We start from the raw sequence: 12,381 nt of genomic DNA on the forward strand, positions 1-12,381 counted from the left end.
CTACACCTACTTATACATGTACTCGTTGTGTTTTGCCCTACACCTACTCATACATGTACTCGTTTTGCCCTACACCTACTCATACATGTACTCCTTGTTTTGCCCTACACCTACCCATACATGTACTCCTTGTTTTGCCTTACACCTGACCATACATGTACTCGTTTTGCCCTACACCTACCCATACATGTACTTGTTTTGCCCTACAGCTACCCATACATGTACTCGTTTTGCCTTACACCTACCCATACATGTATTTGTTTTGCCCTACAGCTACCCATACATGTAATTGTTTTGCCCTACACATACTCATACATGTACTCCTTGTTTTTCCTGTTAGTAGTCTCCCAATTCTACCAGACATTTACTTATATATATGTTCTGTATTTAAACAGCTTCATGGAAGCAAATGCTTTGCTTGTCTGTTTTTAGCCTTTAATGTTCAAAAACTTTTTAGTGTTGTTGGGAGTGATAAAATATTATGCCAAGAAAATTATTAGTAATTGGTTCCATAGGTTTCTGGCTCTGTGGTTGACATGTCCCTTTTTTATATTTCTGCAAAAATATTGCAGTAGTGTTATGGTGTTTCTGGGTGAAACCATAGCTTGAGTATAATATTTTGATCTTTAAAAAAGTGTACCACAAGCTTGAATACTATCATTTTGTATCAACTCATTTCTTCAATGTAAAGAAGCTGTGCCAGGTAGAGTTTGTGATTCATTGGTCATCACTTTGTTATATAGCCTGAATAGCATTGAGTTTCTTCAGATTTGGATATCGGTATCCATAAAAGCATGGAAGGCAAGTCTGTATATAGGGGCACCACTTCAGGATGATGTGTTGGTATAGTATTGATTTTTACAGATGTCTATAGAAGAGCCCTTATTTTTTAGACAGAGTGTCAAACTTGATGCATCGTGGGATATGTTCACTAGGCATCTTTCATTATACTGGTAATTTGTTTTATATTGGGTATAGGAAGTAGTTACCATTGAATTTATCTTAAAGTTCAGGCTAGATAAGGCGTCTTTTTGTAAGGTATTTAACTTAAATTAGCAATATTGATGTTTTTTTTTTTCCTTTGGTATTAATATGTAAAAACCATTGGGTCAATGCCATAGCTGATGCTGATAGGTCCCACAGTGTATTCAACAACCCAGTAGTTAAGACTTGTCTAACCAGAATTGTACCACAGGCTATTTACTTATATTTGCAGTAGCACAAAATCCAAAACCCCTTATGCACTGAGGCTTTATACCTTGTATTACACGTCATAAAACTTCTTGGTGCTGGATTTTGCTTCCTCTTTAAAGAATTTGGGTTTTTCGTGTTTTGTGTTAACAAATTATTTTTTATCTAATGTTGAGAGGTCCCAGGTTACTTCTTGAAACACATGCACAGCATACCGAAATGTGCAATATATAAATGATTGGTACTTTGATATGTGGCTAGGTTGGAGGACATCTATCTCATAGAAATTCCCCCCATTTTATTTTAATTTAATGTTTAAATGGAATAGTTAATACAGGCAGAAAAGAAAGTTCCACATTCAACAAATATTTATTTTTTATTTTTATCAAAATATAGATTTTTGATTATACAGAATTTTGGATCAAAGCATCATTGATATGCTGGCATACCAAAACACTGTACATTGTTTCAAAATCTTTAAAATCAACAGAATAGCAAAAAAACAACTGTACAATTAGGCCAAGTCTTATTATAAATTGGTTCTCAAAGTCATTTCATTGTTATATAGAAACACTAATGGCACATAAAGAATTTCTAGAAAAGGAGATCAAGGTTCTAGTTGAAAGAAAAATAATGAAATCTCATTGGATATTGAGGTAAATCTTTTAAAAAGGGTGTGTTTACACTACCTTCCTTTTCTTGTTTGCTGGATTAGTTCTATAAGTATGGCTACCTTAAAACCACAAAAAGAGCTTGTAATGGCCTAAATTAAGGTTTTTTTTTTTTCTTTTTGGAAACCAAGAGCACCAGGAATAAGTTGACTTGGCCTAAACATTGTAATTATTTTCTACGTCATTCATCATCCTGCCATTAATCAACACATACAACATTCATTTAACACCTGTACAAAGCATTCCTGTGTATGAAAAAAAATCTGATGATTATGAAACATGATTATGACAGATTCTGCAATTGGAAGTTCATTGTGCTGAATGTGAGAAAAAGTTGTGTATTCATGGTAAACAATGTGTAAAGTTATTCTACAATGTTTACTACTTGAATTTGCATTGGTAACTATAACTTTAAATTGTCAACAATTTCTTTTATCACTTTTGAGACTTCATATTAATAAAATGAATGTAAAGCCGTACTATAAAGACAGCAGGAAAATGTCTTAATTTTTATTTCTTCAGGTTTCCCACTCAGTCAAGTGATGCTATATTTCATATGAAATCATCTTTTTAATCAGTAGTTTTAAAAGAAAATATGCACATTTGAAAAAGAAAAAAACTACTATTTTTGTTCATTCTTCTGTAGCATATATAGATAACATAACCACCAAAACTTGACCATAACTTAACTACTAGGTTTGTAAAATCAAAATAAGTCGTTTTCAATATCAATTCATCAAACCGATTTGATCAACAAGAAGAACTCAATTAATCTCTTCAAATAAATATGTTAAAAATCAATACATAAATAAATCTGCTATATATAACTTTTAAAAGCATCTATCTGATATTTATTTCCTTTAAAATCACGTTTCCTTTTAACTGAAAGACCTTTTGGACACATTGGGTATGTTAGTTTAATTTGCAAGAGCCCTTGAGTGAGCATTCAGTTATTTCCTCAAAAAAAGAAAAAAAATAAGCAGGGAACTTTAAGAAAGAATTAATTCAAGAAAATGTCCTGAGTTGAATTTTAAACTGACAGAAAAATGCATAGCTTCAAATTCATTTAAATAAAACGAATTAAGATATAAAAAAAAAAAATGAAACATTAAATGAAATGAAACACTCATGACTCACTTTTTTTCTACTTCATACTGTAAGTTTTTGGGACCCAAATGTATTAATGGAGTTATCTCCCTTTGACCATTTATTCTAGCTAACATCCTAACATACACTGTGCAAAACCATATAAAAAATAAACAGACCACACAGAAATGTTACTTAGAATACAACTTCAATTTATTGTGGAGAACTTTTTTTTTATCTAATGAATTAAAAAAAAGAAGCTTTTTGTTTATATTTTTGCTTAATTCAACAACAGCCTTATTTGTTATAAAATCAAAACTAGTGCAGAACAAAAAGTAACAAGTAGAATCATTTTGGTTGCATAAGCAAGGAGATCTAATTGGGTTTAACTGAAAGTTCAAAGGTCACAGCAGGTTTCTAGAAGTTCTAATTTAGTCCAAAGAAAGTTACACTGGAAAGAATTGCAAGTTTGTTCTGCCATGGAAAAGTTAATTTTCAGAAAAATCTTTTCTATCAACAGCACAAATTTATAAACATCTAGAGCACAGCACAATTAATAAATATAATAAAAATCTGAAATTCATTTCATGTGTAATCTTAGTAACACAATACACACATTAAAAATCATGAAAATAGAACTGTCTTGTAACTTTATAACAATATAAACAATAAAATCTTAGAATTCTACAACTCTCAACCAACATTCAACGGACATAAATGAAACTAAAAACTTGACCTGATTTTCTCATACATATCAAAAACAATTTTCATTCACATTTTCTCGATCAATCTTTATATGCATAATAATATACAAGTAAATTTTGTTCTATTCCATGACCTATGGTACAACAAATCCTTTGGGAAGGCACTCTTACAGAGTGGAATAAGTACACATGTAAAATCACACTCCATTTTCTTCTCCATAGAATCTTTTCAGTGATTGAGTGGAGTTAGTCTTTCATGCAATTATTTATTTGTTCTGTATCAAAAGCCAAAAGAAAGATTACGTTTCCATGGATTATTTTAGCAGTAGTTCTCAATAAAGAGACAATAAAACTTCATCTTTCTTTTAAATACAAGCATACAATTTTGAAAATCAAAAGTTACCAACATTTTTTCCATCCTCTTAATGAATAGAAATATTCAACATTTAATTCATATTAAATAATGGAGTATTTGATTTGAAAAAAAAATATTGTTAGCTCTGTAACTATGATCAATCTAAACAAGACCTGAGTCTCAGCAGATGGATCTTTACACTTAAAAATCTTTCATTTAAGATTTCTTTTTGCTGATCTTGTCGATGTCTGTCAGTAAGAGTTGTTCCCCTTTGTACAGTAGGTATACAATAACATGTCACAGTCCATTGCACATTTAGTCACCTCTTTTCTTCAATTTTACTTTTTGATCTGATCACCTGAAAAAAGGAAAATAATAAAATGTTGTTGTTCATTTATAAAAGTGTATATTAAAAACTTGCTGCAAAATAAAATATCCTCAGATATAATGTAAATAAGGGCAACTTAACAAGAATTGACAGACGAATTTAGTACTTGGAAAAAACTCATTTCTTTTGACAAAAGAAACCAGATATAGTTGATTTACACTATTCTATTAATAAATGCCTGTTCTCTGAGTGTTGATTGTTCATCAATAACATCACACAAATAAAAACAGCTGTTGCATCTTCATTAATAAATAGTATACAAGTACACCATGTAATAAACTAGTCAAATCAATTGTTCACAATCCAGAGGAGTAAACCATTGACTTGGAATTAAATTGTTTCAACAATTGTCAATGTGTCCACAAATAACATTTAAGTGTCAGTCCCTGTAAGAATCAGACAGCTGGTGAAACAACCTGCCTCTTTGACAGTTTAAATTAACATTATGTACCACTAAAATCAAGGAATAAGGACAAGATTTTCCATATTAATATCATCTTATCTCTACTGGCAGTTCAGCATACCTGTAAACCTATGGAGCAGTTGATGTGCAAGAATCTCAACACTGATTGACACTGTCTGATGTTGGAGATTATTATCTATAAGCAATTTTTTGCTGTAAAAATTCAATTATTTAGTAATTTTCAGAGAAAAATATAGCTATTTTAACAAACACACACACAAATCTTACATTTTAATGTGGGAAATTCCATATTTTTCATGTCATTGATTTTGTAGGAGTCTCCCCCTTATCAGAATGGGTTAACAGTTCAGTGGGTTTCAGATTTTTCCCATTTTATCTGATTTTAAGAAGACTTGCACTTTAATTCTACATTTTATTCTACATTTTCTGCAATTTTCATTGGTCCAATTCTGAAAGACTGATATGGGATTTTACTACCAACTTGAAAGACCCATTGTATTCAAGTCTACAGTGTCATTAGAAGATGCATATGGTAGTTGTCAAATTTTACCTTCTAATGCCTAAACACACACCACCCTTTTCAGAGTTTCTGGATCAGCCATCACTGCTACTACCTTTTAAGAAATTTTGGGAAAATGTTTATTGAAACCTCCAAAGTCCAAAGTTAAGTCTGCATAGTTGTACTGTATTGAATAAGGTATGACATACCACCACTTTGATTTAATCAGGGAAATTGAATGTCTAATTATGTCCCACTGGGTCCTCATTAGAAAGAAGAGAAATAAGATTCTTAACATGGCATTCGTATATTTCCTTGCCAGGAAATTCAGCTTGTATTTTTAATTTAGATAAGTGAGAATGAAGGAGATCTGAAGATAGATATCTTCGTATTTGTATATGGTGTTAAATTAATATTCTGAAGAATAGAATTACATGATGAGAAAGTTTGTGTCTTTGCTGCCAATCCTGGGTTGTTAATCTGTTAGGTGCATCAGGACTCAACACCATAATAAATTGTAAGTTCTTATCTGGTTTCCTTTCCCCAGGCATGCTAAAGCTGACTGTATGAGGAAATCAGACATATTGTCTGAAGCCTGAACATCATGCCCTGTATCAAATAGTAAAATGCACTAATTCTATGATGAAGTCAACCAACTTCAGTTGTTTTTGACAGCTCACTGACTAGTGTAACTTCAGTCTTTCAGTCTTTCATTTACATAAAACTGACTTGAATCAAGGAAAAACTTTTTCAATGTAAATAAAACAATGCAGGGCTTCTCTAGAATTAACTGTGACCAATGAATTTGACAGCACAAGGAAAGGTACATTTGAAGGTTGATTTCTTACTTTTCATGACGCTTACACAAAAATAGACAATTAAAAAAAAAATCTCAGGAGAATTCCTTTGAAACTTTTAATTTCCCATAGAAAGTTAAAAAAATCACCCTAAGCACAGCAAACCAAAATTTGCGTAATGGTACATTAAACTGGAAATAAAATATCAGCAAAAGGAAGGTCAGCTTAACCTTGAAAACGCCAGTGGACTAACACTGACAACTTCCAAACACTTTCTAGACAAATCCTCTCAACATGTGACATTCTATTTACAGTGCTTTTCTCCTAAACACCATTAAAGCGTAAGGGCTGTAACATTCTTATCCTAAGTCTGTCTAACACAGTTAAACAACAATACATTACAACAAAGGACTTGTGACCCTGTGAAATGGGATTCTACTGTAATTTGAATGATTAGCAAACAGAAATGAATTTTCAATTGCCGATTAGTGGATGATGCCTACTCCTTTATGGCGACAAATAGGTACATCGAGTGCAGTATAATATTTGTTTAGATATTGTTGTATTTAACTTTGAATAAAAATCATGATTCTTCAAGTTTAATGGATTGAAAACAAATTTTAAAGTATAACTTTAGTTCAAAATTTTAGTGCATTAAAACTGAACCCTCCATAAAACAGGAACTTAGGGTAAACATGAATCTAAAACATTTACTGGTTCATGTCAAACATTTACAGCTAGAATTATAGGTACTAAAGTCATGTTTATTCTTGCCATATAAAAAAATTATACTGTAAAAGTACAATGGTATGTGGGACATCCATATTTGTTGTTTTCATGAATATATTGTCAAACAATGAATTAAAGACATCAATGAAATGTAAATTTTCTCTTTAAAACACTAATGCTGAATTTGTACATATAAATACAGTTTTATTACACATTCCATTTATATCTATTGACCTCCCCCTTTTTTTAAATTTATAGAATTTGAGATGCTATCTTTGAAATGTGACATGTTTTAAACTATAAATAAACAATTTTTACATGAAACATATCAATTTGAAGTAACAAATGTGAAAAATTAATTTTTCTACCATAGAATTATAAAACAGGGTGTCAACATTCTGAATTCCATTGACAACTTATGATCATAATTTTACATTGATCCAAGAAAATATATATAATGGCGTATCTTATGATGCCTGATTCAACATCTCATACATATCTCATCCTTCTCCTAAACCACTTTACAGAATTTAATGAAATTTTCAAAGAATACTTATTAAATATGCAAAATGCACACCTTCTTTTTTTTATATTTTGATCTGAATCTTCTTTAAGTTCTCATGGAGCAAAACACATACATTGATATATCCTGACACTTTAAATTTAGGAATTTCAGGAATTGATGGATGATAAGCTGCATGTTATTCATGACAACTATGTGATCTGGTTCAATAAGCTTATTAAGTCTATGTTGTAACACACAGATCTCACTCAGTAACCAAATCATCACTACTTCTCTGCCAAGCATTGGGCAAATTAGAGATAGAGTTACAACTTTAGGGCTCAAAGTCAAATTTACATGCCTACCAATGGGCTATAGCATCCATGTGAGCACATTAAAAATCAAACTCAGGGTTTCATAGCAAAACAAGATCTCTGCAATTGATAGAACGTACTCATATTGAAATGCATAAATATCTGCCATAGGACGTTAAACTACAAACAATCAACCAATCAGATATCAGTGTACATGATGAGGTCGTCTTAACATAATGGTCATCCAATGAGAATGTCATGTCTTCACCAACCTCCTGCACAGATGGTATTTTTGCTATTTTAAAGTTTAACACCCCTATTAAACTCAGTACTAAACCTAGCTCTACTTGCAAATTAGTACAGTCCAACTAAGACAGCTTTACAGATTCCTTGAGAGTACTGCTCATGCTTTTTGATTTTTTTTTAACATTCTGTATAGCAGAGCGTTTAAGCAAGTGGAATGACACAGAAGCAGTTACAATTCTGTGAAGGAGTTTGGTGTCCACATTTGCATCAACAAAGTCATACTCATCAGTAGAGATCTGTTTCAGTTAGAAATGAAATAGTTGTTTTTAATCAAATCAAATGCATTTAACATATAAAAACATATTTATATTGCCTTAACTATTTTCATGGTAGGATCATTTACAATAACATCAACTTTATGGGTATATCTAACAACTATTGCAGCAACTGAAAACATGATTATGATTTATATGATTTATAAGTTCCAAGAAAAAGCACCAAACAAATTCTACACATGAGAGCCCCATTAACTGTGTCAGCAGGGAGCAAAGTCTCACCTTATAATTAACATTCAAATGGTCACATTCATCAAAATGAAGAATGTTCAGCAATTGAAAAATTGGATACATGATACCGATAAACCATCGAAAATCTATTAGACCTGGCTTAAATCATGGTTGTTTCTGAAAATCAGTGAAATGTAGATCCTTTAAGTAATAGTTGAACTTAATGGACCTATCTATGAAGATTTAAGGGCTGAAGTGTTTATTTTGTCAAATATCTTTCCCATTTTAAGGCCAAGGTTGCTTTTGGTATGTTAAAGAAACAGTATTGATGAAATACATGTGACATAAAAATCAGTGGGGTCAAAGTTGCACACACTTGTTTCTGTTGAAAAGTCTAAATCATACTTTTGTATTTCATTTTCTGAAGAAGTCCCTTTGGATAAATTTTCAAAGAGTCTATATGTGTAAAATGAACCTAATGTGTGATTTTCTTCGTAAATAGCCTTTACAAATTATATTACTTCTTAAAGATTCCAAATCCTCGAATGTGCATGCATTTAAATGTAAAATAAGGCTCTGATACTTTGTTTTGAGTACATAGTCTTACATCACAAAAGAAGAACTCTTTTCCTATTCATAGACACAAAGATAAATATATCTGTGTAATGCAGTCACAACTATCCCAATATAAATACATTAATCTCTGAAATAATGCAATCTAACTTGTAAGACAACACAAATAATCTTTACATCTTGGAAACTACAAATTTTTACACAAATTTCTATGAAAGAGTATAAACTCATTACAATCAATAACATGTTCAAGTTAACCTTTGCCATGATAAACAACTTCAGATTTCCTTAATTAAAAGTTACTAATTTCTGAACAATAACAAAAGGTCACCTTATGTTGCTATGGTGCAAAACTGTTCGACTCTAATCATAAGGAAATGTTTGCATGATAAGGACTAATTATAGACCCAGCACAAACTGTGGGGCAAAGCCTGATTAAACCTTATTACAATACACCTGACTTTATTTCCTGCATGGATATTGATACGTAATTAGAACCAAAATTAGGTGAGCAGGATAGTTATGACTCCCATCTATCACCTATTAGTCATGATATGTCAGGTCATATTTTACCGTTTGGGGAAAAATTATGGCTAAAATTAATCTATTCAGGTGGAATTCCGCATATTAAATTTTATCACGACAGCCAAACTGTAATTATGATGGATTTTTTTGTTTTTTATCTTTGAGAAGGTATAATTCAGATGTGAAAGAGAAGGTTTCATTTTCTGAACACTGGACTTATTCTCCTTTAGCCTAAGTAGTATTAATAACACAGCTTAATGAGTAATTTGGGATATTATTTCAGTTTCTCTAACGAAGCAATTATATTTTTGACATTGTAGGACTACTGATTTCTCAGATTTTTACTCCATTAGGGGTCCTTATCAAACATATATAGATTCTAATAAAGCAGTCTTAATTCTTTGTAAAAAATATCAAGGATTTATATGTCTGGCAGATAAATTACAGGATAACTTATTAGTCTTCATATTTCCCTATTGTTTTAAAATAACAGTATACATTTTTCTTTCAAAGGAAGAAATTTATGGTATGATCAACTGATAACCTTACTCCTTGAACTTTTTTTCTGACCCATTTTGTACAACTACAACTAAGAAATATGTAAAAAAGAAATGGTGACATAAGATTTTTTAATCAACTTCCTAAACAAAATAATCTAAGGTTGATTTCACAAATAACTGTCAGTGTAAAATTAGTTGTAATTTATGACATCACAATACTTTGATCTGTCATGATGTCGAAACTTATGACTGATTTTTCACTTGGGACTTTTCGTGGAAAGGACTGCAGAAATCTTTTGGAAAGTCCATATATAAAAAAGAGTTGTACCAACGAGAAGTTTTCCCCATAATTTTTTTCACTTCAAATCACTATACAGATTGTCTACTTTCCAAACTTCCTTCATTACTTTATCTTGTATTTAAATCACTATAAGGATACAAGGTATACTGGAAGTTGACCTAAAATATAGACTTATCATCCTCTGCATGATTCTTAGTTAAACTTGTACCTAAAATTGACAGCAAAATGTTTGTCTCTTTTTTAAATTCTCCAGTTTGGTTTATGAGAGTACTGATAAAAATATACAGATCACTAGCATCACTTGACCAATTTCTGGCAGATAAAGTTCAAAATCAGGTGACAGGTGAAACCATAGACAACAATGAAACTAACAATTTATAAACAATATAAGTCAGTTATCTAAATCTCATACCCCAATATAGCACAACCTCAATACCAAAAAAGAAGAAATGCTGAAGGTACATTTAGAAAGAAACTGGAAACAACAACAAAAAAAAAACAACATACAAAGAAATCACACAACACAAAAGGGCTAAAAAGTACAGACAGAAAATATAACAGTAGGAAGCCCACTAAAAATCAGGGAAAAACCTAGGTGCTTCAGAATGAAAAGCAGTTCTTGCTTCTTGGTAACAGAGGATGAATATCTACAGTTACAGGAGATTGTAATGGACACTCCATTATGGTGAGGACCATAGAATTTTTGGAACCTTCATCTACATGCACCATATCCAATACTCCACAAGTACAGATAATTACATGTAGCAAAAGTTTTTATCTACCTATGAGAAGAAATTAATAGCAGACAGATATAGTTTAACAACTGACAAAGCAGCATATTCACTCTTAAAACAAAACAATTTTCAGCCTCATTATGGATAAGGCACAGATTGACATTTGAGTTCAAAGTCAGAAAGGGTATAAAAGTACATTTTGATAATGTTTCCAGTGTGCAAATGAGAAGCTAAAGATTTGGTTTCAACATTAACCCAACTACTTCAAAAACCCAAATTACATTTTAAATACTGATTTCCTCTGATGAATATCTTGTAATTATCCATGTCAAAGTTCTTTACCAAACTTGATGAGCTATACTGCAAGGTGTTGCTATTGGCTACCACAAAGACTTGAATTTGATTTAACAATCATTTTCATCTTTCCATTCAAATAATTTGCAGCAAAGAGCATAACTTCAATTTAATTCAACATAAAATCCTATTGAAAATGATTTCACTACAATGTATCAGAATCAATCAAAAGTGGAAAAAGTGTTTTTGAAAAATAACTCCTGACAGACATGGAAGATCATTTCTTTATGAAACTATGGAATTTCCTATCATTTTGTCAACTTATTGGACTAAGATTCCAAATGTTTAAACAGATTCTTTCTTGATCTTTAAATGTCTTAAAATAGTACAAAAACCTTGCAATAAAATAAACATAGCATCATATTGGACAAAAAATTAAAAGTTGAAATTAAAAGAATATAGACATGATAGACATGCAGAAATACATGAAAACAAATCATTATGATAAATTTGGATTTGATTTGTAATCACAATCTGGGGAAAAACCAGGGGTAAACAATAAGAAACTTCCACTTCAATAGATCAGGCCATGTTTTAGCAAATATCACTTTGAAAAATTGGAAATCCTGTTAGCAAATACCGGTCAGGCCATGTTTTAGCATATACCTTTTGAAAAACGAATATAATTGAATTTCATTGTTTTAAACCATATGAAAGAATTACGATAAATTATATTAGAAGATAAATGCACCAGAACACAGAGAAATCCAGAACAAGGGCAAAAATATAAAAGATAAATATGATCAAATTATTTCTCCTCCCAGTAAGTTAAAGTATCAGAATGCCATTAAAGACACTGAATTATGATCATCTGAGTGTTTTGTGTTATATAACCCTGACATAGGACTACCAATCATCTTCAAAAACATCACAAGGCCTGGAGAAGAGATACAGCTTGTTTGCATAGATTCCAATAAACTCAAAACAGATGTTTGATGCTCTGTAGTTCTAGTAGAAACCTGCATCTCTTCAGTTTTTTTTG

The 12,381-nt window shown here is 31.2% G+C and overlaps 1 protein-coding gene across 22 annotated transcripts in view; it reads right to left on the bottom strand.

The window, feature by feature from the left end:
* Positions 1–1,548: 1,548 nt before the first annotated feature.
* The window catches only part of LOC148603565 (zinc finger CCCH domain-containing protein 10-like), a 132,385-nt gene continuing 121,552 nt past the window's right edge, over positions 1,549–12,381 (bottom strand). For all 22 annotated transcript variants that reach the window (XR_015916426.1, XM_088552033.1, XM_088552026.1 and 19 more), the window contains one exon: positions 1,549–4,365. The gene's annotated coding sequence lies outside the window, so the exon portion shown is untranslated. The remainder of the gene's footprint in view (positions 4,366–12,381) is intronic.

This window comes from Perna viridis, chromosome 11, assembly GCF_037379345.1.
Source record: "Perna viridis isolate PV_CMFRI_1.1 ecotype Kerala chromosome 11, ASM3737934v1, whole genome shotgun sequence".
Classification (NCBI taxonomy): Eukaryota; Metazoa; Mollusca; class Bivalvia; order Mytilida; family Mytilidae; genus Perna; species Perna viridis.